Source organism: Notechis scutatus, chromosome 3 (genome assembly GCF_049901735.1).
Source record: "Notechis scutatus isolate UNSWTSFEM ecotype Mainland chromosome 3, rNotScu1.2, whole genome shotgun sequence".
In the NCBI taxonomy this organism is placed as follows: Eukaryota; Metazoa; Chordata; class Lepidosauria; order Squamata; family Elapidae; genus Notechis; species Notechis scutatus.
This window is the reverse complement of record NC_142011.1, coordinates 138,549,533-138,561,023: the sequence shown is the minus strand read 5'-3', so window position 1 is coordinate 138,561,023 and position 11,491 is coordinate 138,549,533.

The following is an 11,491-nucleotide window of genomic DNA, read 5'->3' as shown; positions in this document are numbered from 1 at the left end:
AGCCTTGGAGCCTAAAACAGGAACAGCTAAGGATGACTTAAGGCTGCAGTTATGGTCTGGGAATGAGATGAAGACATTATGGGGACATAACAGAGAAAGATCTTGTCTGCTTCTGCTGTGGTTAGAATCAGGTGGAGGGGGGAGAGCCCAAAATCCACCTAAGTCAAAGATGCTAAGGAGGATCCATAAGCCATCAAAAGGGAAGGTTGACAGGTTCTTCTTCTGAGCCAAATCGTAGCCCCACTCCATCTAAAAATAGAAGTGCAATCATCTTAAGAGTCACTGGAGACAGGAAGAAAAGGAGGAAAATATAACCTAAAGCTAAACTATTTGGAAAGGTATGGGCCCCAGCCAGCTTTCCAGAGTCTGGTGTCTTTTAGTTCAGTAGATCTAAGCACATATTATCCATTACTAAGACTGACCACATATAATGAGACTTGAAGATGAACAGGCAAAGTTTACCTTGCTAGAGAAAAGCATTTCCCCCATGACAGGCTGGGGAAATGGGATTGTGTTTGCACAATACATTAAGCCACAGTTTAATTGGTTTTCCTGAATGAGCCACCATGAGTTGCAGCCATGTAACTAGCCAACTATAAATCATCCTTTAGAGTCCAAAGGCTGAGTTCACTCAACCCTTCGCCAAAAATAACCAAACCATCTTAAGTCTTGGCATACAGTGAAAAATCCAAACATTACAAAATGGGTTTTGGGAACTTCCCAAGCCAGGCTGCTAAATTTCTGAAAGGAGACAGTGGACCTGAAATAGCAAGAATCCTGTGACTTGTGGATGTGCCTCCCACCCCTTTAGCTTTCGATCAGTTCCTTTTGACTCAGTTACTTATGAGTAGATTGAGTTGTACATTACAGATTCAACCACAATAGTAAATTATGATCTTTCATATTAGCTCCACAATCTCTTAAGAATGTTGCAATTGTCAATAGTTACAATCCTTCTCGGCAAGAAAAGATAATGTTGCTTTCTCTTTCTCTGATGCTCTGTAGACCTTTAACACGTTCACGTGGAGAAGTTACAGATTAGATCCATACAACTTATAGATGCGAATGAGTTCGCCCTATTCTAATACTCCCACGGTCTTACACAGAGCCCTTTGCAGGCGGATCTCACAGCCCGAGGGCCAAATCATCTAACCAGCGGGTGTGCGTGGGAATAAAATAGAGTCAGACGCCAATGTGGCCACCTCTTTGAGCTTTGCCTGCCTTTCTTGGCCGTGGTGTTTTTTTCCCCCAGAGCTGCCTTTCCTGCGTTCAGAAGTGGCTTCTTTCGCCAGCAAGGGCGGCCTTTCATTCCTCGAAGCAAAACAAAAAAAAAACCCTGCCGTTTGGGGTGTTTCCCCAGGGCGCCAGGGAAAGGATGGGGAACGAGGGGGGCCTTTTGCAGGGTGAACGGAGAGAGACGGCGGCCCGAGGAAGGGACCGTCCCAGGCTTAAAAAAGGGGGGGCAAGGCATCTTCGCTTTGAGAAAACGACGGTCCTGCTCGCTTGATTTGGTTGGACTATTATACCCTCCATAATGGCTGGCTGGGAAAGATGGGAGCTGTAGTTCAACATCTCTGGAAGGTGCCACGTCTTGGGACGGGTGGGTGGGTGGGTGGGGGCTTGGTTTCTGTTAGGCTGAGGCGTGAAAAGAGGCTCTTGGAAGTGAAATAGGATCGCCACCGCGCCCGCACTCGACAGAGGAGAGGATTTTCCAGGATGGCGAGCGTCTTCTTTCCTTCCTTTGCTCGCCGCTTCCACAGGGTGGATGCGGAACCTCGAAAACAATTTAAGTTATACTCTGGCACATTCATTTCTTGACAGGTCCCGGGCGTAAAAAAGGTTGCAAAGACAGATTCTTAACTGTTGCCGGGTGGCTTTTAAGATGCGCGTTTCTCTGCTCGCTTCAGTATTGTCTAAAAATTGTGTGGTGGCACTTGCGTGCGTAGTTCTGTCCGGCGGTTCCTTTAAATCTGCGCGATCTTTTCTGTCTACCAGAAATAGTTCCAGGCTGCCCATTTTGGAATTCTTCCACATCCCTTCTTCACCTCTTGTTGTGTTGTGTTGTGTTTCGGAGTGTCTGTCTGGCTAGGAGAATCATTCCAACTATTGGGAGATTTGTTGATCGTTTCTCTTGGCCTGTGGGGGGAAAAAACAAACCATTATTATTGTTTTATCTCTGTCCGCCGTTCCTTCCGAACAGCAGGATTTCCTCGCAACTGCCGACCTCACGAAAGATCAGCAAACGTCCGATCACCACGCGGTTCCAGGGGCTCCAAAAAGATCCGGCGGGATCTCTTTCGATCTGACCGTTCGAGTCGGTTCCCTTCGATGGGATGCTGAGACTCGAGGAACCTGGCTTGAGATCCAGCTTCTGAAGGAAATTTACGCAGGTAAATCCTGTCAGGTGAATAACGAGGGTTGTCTCGACAAAGAAATAGTTCCGAGGTGCTGCTTAATTCCAGAAACCCCACTGGATCAGCCATGAGTTGAAATAATCAGAGTTGACCATACAGGCGAAGAGGTTCAGAACAGTCCAAGTTCAGACGTTTGTAAGGAAGACTCCGTCCCTGCCTGAGTTTATTGGCATTTTAAAAATAATATTTAAAATAAACCGCCCAGCTCTTTTTAATCACCAAAGTCCGTCGTTTCCTTCCTTCCTTCCTTCCTTCCTTCCTTCCTTCCTTCCTTCCTGTACCAAACTTCTTCAATGTGGAACCACCACACTCCGCCATCCACACACGTATTACTAGCGATACTACTAGTTACTACCATTACTGCTTCTGGAGCACTCATCACTATATACTGCGCTCCTAAAACCTGGTTATTTTTCTGGGAAGAAGGAGCAGCCGCGGCACTCAATTCTGAGGGGTGTCAATGCCTGATTCCAGGGATACCCACGTTGCCACGAGGAAGACCTAACCCTTAAAGCCGCAGAAGAAGACCTCTAATCCCCACACGTCTTGCTGCATCCCTATTCTGACCACCCCTTAATACCGGCTCTGTGAAAACCCAACAGGAAGTCTGAAGGCTCCAGCCAAATGCTCCAACCCAAAGCAGCCCAAATCTTTCCATTTGCCTGCAGTTGTTCAGGGGCGCATTCATGTCCCCTCCGTTTTCTTTTCAGTCACTGTTGATCCTTGGACAGGTAGCTTTCTTGGCAAGATTTCCAAAGTGGCTTTGCCATGGCTGGCTTCCTCGGGCTGAGAGAAAGTAACTGGTCCAGTCCAAAATTATTGATTCATTTTTATTTTTCTTTATTTTGATTTGTCAATCGCTTACAAGATAATAGGTATAAGTATAAACAGGAGTAAGAATACAGGAAATAGGTACGAATAATTGGGGACAATAAGACAGGGACGGTAGGCACGATGGTGCACTTATGCACGCCCCTTATGCAGTTACGCACAGCTAGCTTTGTGCCTAAGGCGGTATTGAAAATTCACGGTCTTCCCGGTTTCTAGTGCAGTGCGCCAAACTTGACTTTTCCCATCTGTCTTTAACCGCCTTGATTTTTTTAACTCTTCTTTTGAGGATTAAAGTCCACAGAAGAGAATAATTATTTCTTTTTTTTCTTTTTCCCAAGGACAGAACCTTTTCTTTCTGGACAGGAAGGCAAAGATTAGGCAGCAATATAAATCCAATAAATAAATAAATAAAGACACATTCTTATCTCTCCTCGAGGACTTGGACTGACCCTGGCCTCACTTCCCAGAGTGGAGAATATGTGCGGGGATGGGTGCGTGTATGCCAAAAGGAAACAAACAACAACACTTGAGATCTTACTTAGTAGAGGAAGATGGACATCCAGAAAGGGGGCTGGAGGGAGACTGGCCCTTGCGGGGGTGGGATTCATTTTCACCCATCTCGACGGAACTCACGCTGTCCTATTGGAGAAGAACTTCCAGGAATCCCCGGGTGACCCTTTGCACACTTAATGCACATAAGAGATCTGTGTTCACAACAAACCCTCCTAAGAAGCCAACCTAACTTGGTTAATGTATTGGGGCTATTTGTCTAGCTTTGCTGGCTGGGGAATTCTGGGAGTTGAAGTCCTCCAGGCTTAAAATGGCCAAGTTTGGAGCCCTGGTTTATGATTTGATGCCTTGGGCAAACTGGGTTAAGTCTGTGGCTTGGTTACGTAAACGGAACCATGGATTGAAGGACCTAATCAAGGACACTCCCCTCAACCAATAAGGGAGAGACCCAGGGCAGGGGGCCAGCTTTATCCCACAGCTGAGGAGCTGGGTTCACCCTCCCATAGTCTTCGGTCACGTGACAGGAGGAGTTTTTAACTGCACCCCCAAATGCGTATCCCATCTGTGGGTTCCTTTCGATAGGGTTGGGATCGATCATGCCAACCGAAGAAGGAGTTAGATCCTCAGCCTGCACCGGACCAGATCTCTCTCTCTCATTCTCTCTTCTCTCTCTCTCTCTCTCTCTCTCTCTCTCTCTCTCTCTCTCTCCCACACACACACACACACACACACACACTCTGGGTTCCTTTCGATGGAGGTGGGATCGATCATGCCAACCGAAGAAGGAGTTAGATCCTCAGCCTGCACCGGACCAGATCTCTCTCTCTCTCTCTCTCTCTCACACACACACACACACACACACAAAATCTCTGGGTTCCTTTCGATGGAGGTGGGATCGATCATGCCAACCGAAGGAGTTAGATCCTCAGCCTGCACCGGACCAGATCTCTCTCTCTCTCATTCTCTCTCTCTCTCTCTCTCTCTCTCTCTCTCTCTCTCTCTCTCTCTCTCTCTCTCTCTCTCACACACACACACACACAAAATGTTGAGATCTGGCTCTCTATATGCCTGCCTAGGAAGGGACCGGCTGATTATAAGAAAGCTTCAGGGGTCCCCAACCTTGGCAACTTAAAGACTTGTGGACTTCAACTCCCAGAATTCCTTGCTGTATGGAGAATGCTGGGAGTTGAAGTCCACAAGTCTTTAAGTTGCCAGGCTTGGAGACCCCCTGGGCTATGGAAACAGGGTGGCAGGAGCGCAAAGGAGTCCGGAGGACAGTCGCCGGCAGCAGCTGTGCTTTGCACCCAAAGCGGCGTGAAACGCTTTCCCTCCCCTTCCCACCGCAACCCCCTCCCGGCCCCCTTTCCTCAGTTCGTCGGAGGTGGGGCGCGTCCCCTTTCTCTACCTCCGACGTCTCAATGATCGTGTATGGAAAGGTATTGAGCCACCACAGAGTGAAACAGTATTTCTGGAATACTTTCCTTCCAAGCCGAGTACAGATAGAAGGAGATCCGCGCTAATCTATGGAGTTTGGGAGCACTTTTTCAGACAAACACGTTGCTTGTAGCTCACTTCACCCAGGAGCTCAGGAAAGCCCACGCCTTTTAAATCATATGTGTAAGTACACAAAGATGCTTCCAGAGCCCTGATTTCCCTCTTAAGGCACTCTTACTTTTGCCCCCCTCCATGAAATTAATTCGAAGCGCAGGATTCCTTCTCAATATTTGCCCTTTCTTCATTCGCCCAGTTTTTCAGTCTGCAGATGCTGACTTCGTCCATCGTACCTGCCTGATCCAGGTGAAACTGCCAATGCAACACGCTACGTTTTCCTCGGGGATGATACAAAGCAAGCCTTTCTCTTGGTCCACAAATGCCACGGCCCCAATCCCGTTTGGGTTCATGGGCTGCTTCGCTTCCCTGCTTCGTGGAGCTCCTGAGGATAACCACACACACACACACACACACATACACACACACCGGTTTATTCAGGACGAAAGAGGATTCTTTCGCCTTCCTCTGATCAACAACTCTTCTTTGTCCCGAGACAGCCTGAAAGGAGCAGATTTTAAAAAAGAGAAGAAAAGATGCTACAAGAGTTGAAGAGAGATATTTCTTTTAGAAGAAGAAATCTCCCGAACGGAGTTTGTTTACAAGTCCGGTCTCAAATTTAATTGGAAAACAAAAACAAAAAAAACACACGCTTCCTTTTTGTGGGAATCGGAAGAGTGTGGTTAGGAGAAGTAAATATATTTGGAGAGAAAGCGAGGAACGAGTGAGGGAAAGAGGGAGAAAGGGGGGAAAAGAGAAGGAAGGAATGAAAGAAGGGAGGGAGGGAGGGAGGAAGGAAGAAAGAAAGAAAGAAAGAAAGAAAGAAAGAAAGAAAGAAAGAAAGAAAGAAAGAAAGAAAGAAAGAAAGAAAGACTTCTAGGATAACAGGATGGGCAGTTTTCGTATTTTCGTTTCCCTTTATTTAGCACCAGACGAAGAGAATTCCGGGGCAAGTCATTTAAACTCGGACTAACCAAGGGAGTTCCTAGATCAGCTTCAGGGGTTGCCCTGTTTAACCAGTATCCGGAGTGAGCAAAACAGCCGCGGAGTTTCATTTCCGCCCAGTCTGGTCAAACGAACTGCTTGGACCGGATCGAGTGCCGGGTTGGAGGAAGCTGCCTCTGACCCGCCACCCCACCCGAAATCTTGCCCAGTGCACAAACTGAACCGCAGAGACGGCCTGCCCCCCCCTCTCTCCATCCATCCATCCTTCTCTCTCGCTCTCTCCTTCTCCCTCCCTCCCTCTCCCCTCTCTCTCCTTCTCTCCCTCTCTCTCTCCCTCTCTCATTCACTCTCCCTCTCCCTCTCTCCCCTCCCTCCCTCCCTCTCCCCCTCCCTCTCCTTCTCTCCTCTCTCTCTCCCTCTCTCATTCACTCTCCCTCTCCCTCTCTCCTTCTCCTCCCTCCCTCTCCCCTCCCTCTCTCCCCCTCCCCCTCCCTCTCCCCCTCTCTCCTTCTCTCCTCTCCCTCTCCCCATTCTCTCTCTCTCCCTCCCCTCCCTCCCTCTCCCTCCCCCCTCTCCCCTTCTCTCCCTCTCTCATTCTCTCTTCCTCTCTCCTTCCTCCTCTCTCTCTCTCCCTCCCTCCTTCTCTCCTTCTCCCTCCCTCCCTCTCTCTCCCCCTCTCTCCCCCTCCCTCCCTGCCTCTCCCCCTGCCTCTCCCCTCTCTCCTTCTCTCCCTTTCCCTCATTCTCTCTCTCCTTCTCCCTCCCTCCTCTCTCCCTCTCCCCCTCTCTCCTTCTCTCTCTCTCCCTCTCTCCCTCTCTCTCCCTCCCTCCTTCTCTCCCTCCCTCCCTTCTCTCCTTTCTCCCTCCCTCTCTCCCTGCATTCTCTCCCCTCCCTCCCCCCTCTCCCTCTTCCCCTCTCTCTCCTCTCCCCCTCCCTCCCTCTCTCCTTCTCTCCCTCTCCCTCTCCCTCATTCTTTCTCCTCTCTCCCTCCCTCTCCCTCTCCTCGCCCCTGTGGTCGCTCCGGGTCAAAAAAAGAACGGTCTCACTTGCCAGCGCCTGTGAGGAAGCTGCAAACGAAGATTTTTGGGCGGCTGGATGGAGGGCTTTTTTTTTTCTTTTCTCCCAATGGTCGCTTGTGGGGATGGCTGAAACGAGCAGGGCCGTTGGCGGCTGGAGGCGGGGCGTTGATAGAAGCTGCGGCCCCGAGCTCTGCAGTTGCGGAGCCTGGCGGGACTCCCGGCTCCTGCGAAACCCAGGAAGTGGATCCTGCGACTGTCTTGTAAAATCCGCAGATTTGGAAAGAAAAGGCTGCGCAGCCGGGTGGAAATGCGACGGCTTTTGTCTGTTTCCGACTCACGCACCCCGCAAGCCCCTGGCAATTTGCTGGCCATCGATCGGATCCAGTATCTCGATCCTAATCCGGATTTCTCCCGCAGCAAGGCCCTTTCCGCTTTATTGGCAGGGCTGGTTTCCTTCCTCATCCACTGTAAACCTGTTCGGCTGCAATCCAAGAGGCACTGACCTGGGATTAAACCCCCCTTTTGATTTAAAGGAAATTAACATGGGGGAAGAGAACATCTCCCCGCCGGTATATAAACTGTATAGGTTTAACCTCATTCCGGACAATAAATTCAGTGTAGAATTTACTTTCTAAGTAGCAAGGCAAACGACTAGGCTAAATCTAAGCTGCTCCTGATAGAAGTGTTCAGAAGGCTAGGGCACTTTGTTTTTCCTCTGCAGGTTAAATTAAATTGGAATAAACTGCCCAGACCGGTTAATACATTTTAAAATCTTGGCTCAGTAATAAAGAGGGGAAGAAAGAGGAAAAAAACTTATGTCCCATCATTTTTCAGATATCAGAAGTAATAAAGAGGAGCTAATTTACTGCCATTGGAGTCCTGAGGAGGACTCAGAACAATATATTCTCCTGAATAGCTGAAATTAAATGTCCATACCTGCTTTTAAACTGGCTTCCTTCCACTGTTAATCTCGGGGTGTATTTAAGATCAAGCCTTTGTTATCTGCACTAGGTCACCACATCATGCTATCGTCTCCATTCTCGTGGCTGATGTTGTTGCTGGGGGTTCGTTTGCTTCCAGTCTGGAAGAAGACGGATAGGAGGGCCTCCCCATTTTGGTGAATGAGCGACGGGAGGCATGGAAGTGGGCAGTGAGGGATAGTTAGAGAAGTGCCTCAGACACTCAGGGGGCATCCATCCCATCCCTTTGTGGCAAAATGGCTTAAAATACCCGGATTCAACTCGGAATAAATTCATTTTATTTGCAATGTAAGGAAAGGAAGGATTCATTAACACGTGGGGAAAGTACAGGTAGTCTTCAACCACAGTTGAGGCCAAAAGGTCTGTCGTTAAGGGAGACATTTGTTAAGTGAATTTTTTTGGCCTTCTTTTTTTTTTGTTTTTTTTTTTTTTTTTTTTTTATTTTTTTTTTTTTTTTGGTGTTTTTTTTTTTTTTTTTTTTTTTGGCGTCCGGGTTATTGCCGTCATAAATGTGAGTCGGTTGCCAAGCACCTGAATTTTGATCATACGATCCAGGGGACTCCGCAAACTTCACAACTGTGAAAAAAACGGACTGTAAGTCGCTTTTTTTTCCCCCAGTGCCTGTTGTAACTTTGAATGACCACTAAAGGAACGGTTGTAAGTTCATAAGGGAACGACCTGTATAGGAAGGGAGGGTGACCAAATGTGAGCTGCAACAAATCAATACGGCCGCTTGATGGCAGCAGAGAGAAAACATAAAGCCCTTTGCTGTCGTCTATAGGGCGCCTTGGTTTTTGAAGCCAAATGTTAGAGGTTTCTGACTTTAGCAACTTTAAGACTTGTGGACTTCAACTCCCAGAATTCCTCAGCCAGCAAAGCTGGCTGAGGAATTCTGGGAGTTGAAGTCCACAAGTCTTAAAGTTGCCAAGGTTAGAGACCCCTGAGGAGTCTAGCCCCTCGGAGGAGGCAAGCCTTTGTCCTCGGAGTTACAATGTTTGAATTCAGCTCCTGGAAAGCGGGTTAGAAACGAAGGTGGACTCCATCACGGGAAGGGACCGCGATGGTTTATGTTGCAAAGCTTGGAGGGCCGAAGATTGAAGGAACTGATAGACGTCCTGACTGTGTGAGCAAATACACACCCGCACGCATATAGAGTCAGCCCTTAACGGGTGGCCGCTCCGCATTTCTTCTTTTCTCCCACCCCTTTGTGTAAGTATAAAATAAATGGTCTGGAAAAGGTGGCTGGCCATTTGGGGGAATGTTTTTTTGTGTGTGTGGGGGGGTGAGAATGCCTCTGCTTGTGAACCTTCGCCGGGACTGGACTGGAGGCGCCTTTTGCCAAGAAAGTGGCCCATTGAAAGCAAACAAACAGGTCACCTGAAGAAGGGAGAGGAGGAGGAGGAGGAGGAGGAGGAGGAGGAGGAGGAGGGAAGGAGGAAGGAAGAGGAGGAGGAGGAGGAGGAGGAGGAGGAGGGAAGGAAAGAAGGAGGAAGAAGAAGGAGAAGGAGGAAAGGAGAAGAGAGAGAGGAGGAGGAGGAGGAGGAGGAGGAAGAAGAAGAGAGGAGGAGGAGGAGGAGGAAGGGAGAAGAGGAGGAGGAGGAGGAGGAGAAGGGAAAAGGGAGAAGAAGAAGAGGAGGAGGAGGAGGAGGAGGAGGAGGAGGGGAAAAGGGAGAAGAAGAAGAAGAGAAGAGGAGGAGGAGGAGGAGGAGGAGGAGGGAAAAGGGAGAAGAAGAAGAAGAAGAAGGAGGAGGAGGAGGAGGAAAAGGAAAGAAGAAGAAGAAGAAGAAGAAGAAGAAGAAGAAGAAGAAGAAGAAGAAGAAGAAGAAGAAGAAGAAGAAGAAGAAGAAGAAGAAGAAGAAGAAGAAGAAGAAGAGGAGGAGGAGGAGGAGGAGGAGGAGGAGGAGGAGGAGGAGGAGGAGGAGGAGGAGGAGGAGGAGGGAAAAGGAAGGAGGAGGAGGAGGAGGAGGAGGAGGAAGAGGAGAGAAGAAGAAGAAGAAGAAGAAGAAGAAGAAGAAGAAGAAGAAGAAGAAGAAGAAGAAGAAGAAGAAGAAGAAGAAGAAAGAAAGAAAGAAAGAAAGAAAGAAAGAAAGAAAGAAAGAAAGAAAGAAAGAAAGAAAGAAAGAAAGAAGCTCTCGCCTCACAATCAGAAGGCCGTGACTTGGATCCTAGGTAGAGAGCTAATATTTGGAATAGATTCTCCTGCTCGACCAGAGGATTGGACTAGATGACCTCCAAGGTCCCTCCCAACTCTGTTATTCTACGAAAGACTGCAGACGCCACTCCGGGAAGTCCAATCCCGCGAGTTTAAAATTGTGATGGGATGGGGAAGGGGAGCTTGGGATAGTTCCCCGGGGATTTCTAGCCACCGTTTGGTCCTCAACGGGCTTAGGTGGCCTCCCGCTCGGAATTCTTTCCAAATAGAATAATTCCGAGGATCAGGGCGGCGTGGGGGGGGGAGATTCCGCCCGGGGCCCCCAGCAAGTGGCTACCCAGGCAGGCCCGCGAGAGTGCACCCGCACCCCAGCACACGAACCATCCCCTCCCTTCCCTGCTTCTTCAATTGCATCCTAAGCATTGTCGTGTTTTTCTTGGGTGTGTTTTTTTTTTTTTTTTTAAAGGGACCGTGGAGCCATTGCCCTCCCTCTTTTCCTAGCGACAGAGGGGCGGGGATCTGGAAGAAGCTGTCGACGCCTGTTCAGTTAATTTAGCTTTACTTTGTCTAATTACCGGCGTAGCTTCGGGGAAAAGGAACCCGGCTCAGGACGGTAAACTGACACTTGGGCTCGGTGGGTGGTATGAGCCTGGCGGAGGGTCGGGGATGGAAAAAGCCTGCTTCCACTCAGCTCCTCCAGGTCACTGTCTGAAAGCGGCCAGAGGAGCAGCAGCACCAGCACCACCAGCCGCCGCCCCTCCCCTGCCTTCCCCGGGCCCCCAGAGCACCTCGGAGCGGCACCACCAACGCTGCTGAGGCTTAAGGCTCACCCAGAGAGCCAGCTGGCCTCGGGGTAGCTTCAGCTGCACGTGGGCAGGCGCGGGAGATTTGAAAAAGTCCCCGCACCCTTGGCATGAGGAGTGGATTGGGAGCCAAGCCAAACTCCTTCTTGGAGCCCCTCCGTCCCGACCTGAAAGGAGCAGCAGTTGGGAACCTCGGATCCTGGGAATGTTGGTCGGCTAGTCCCAATTTGTTTTTTCCTTTCCTTTCCCTTTTTTTTTTCTTCCCAAGAGGCAACTGGACTTTCTGGTT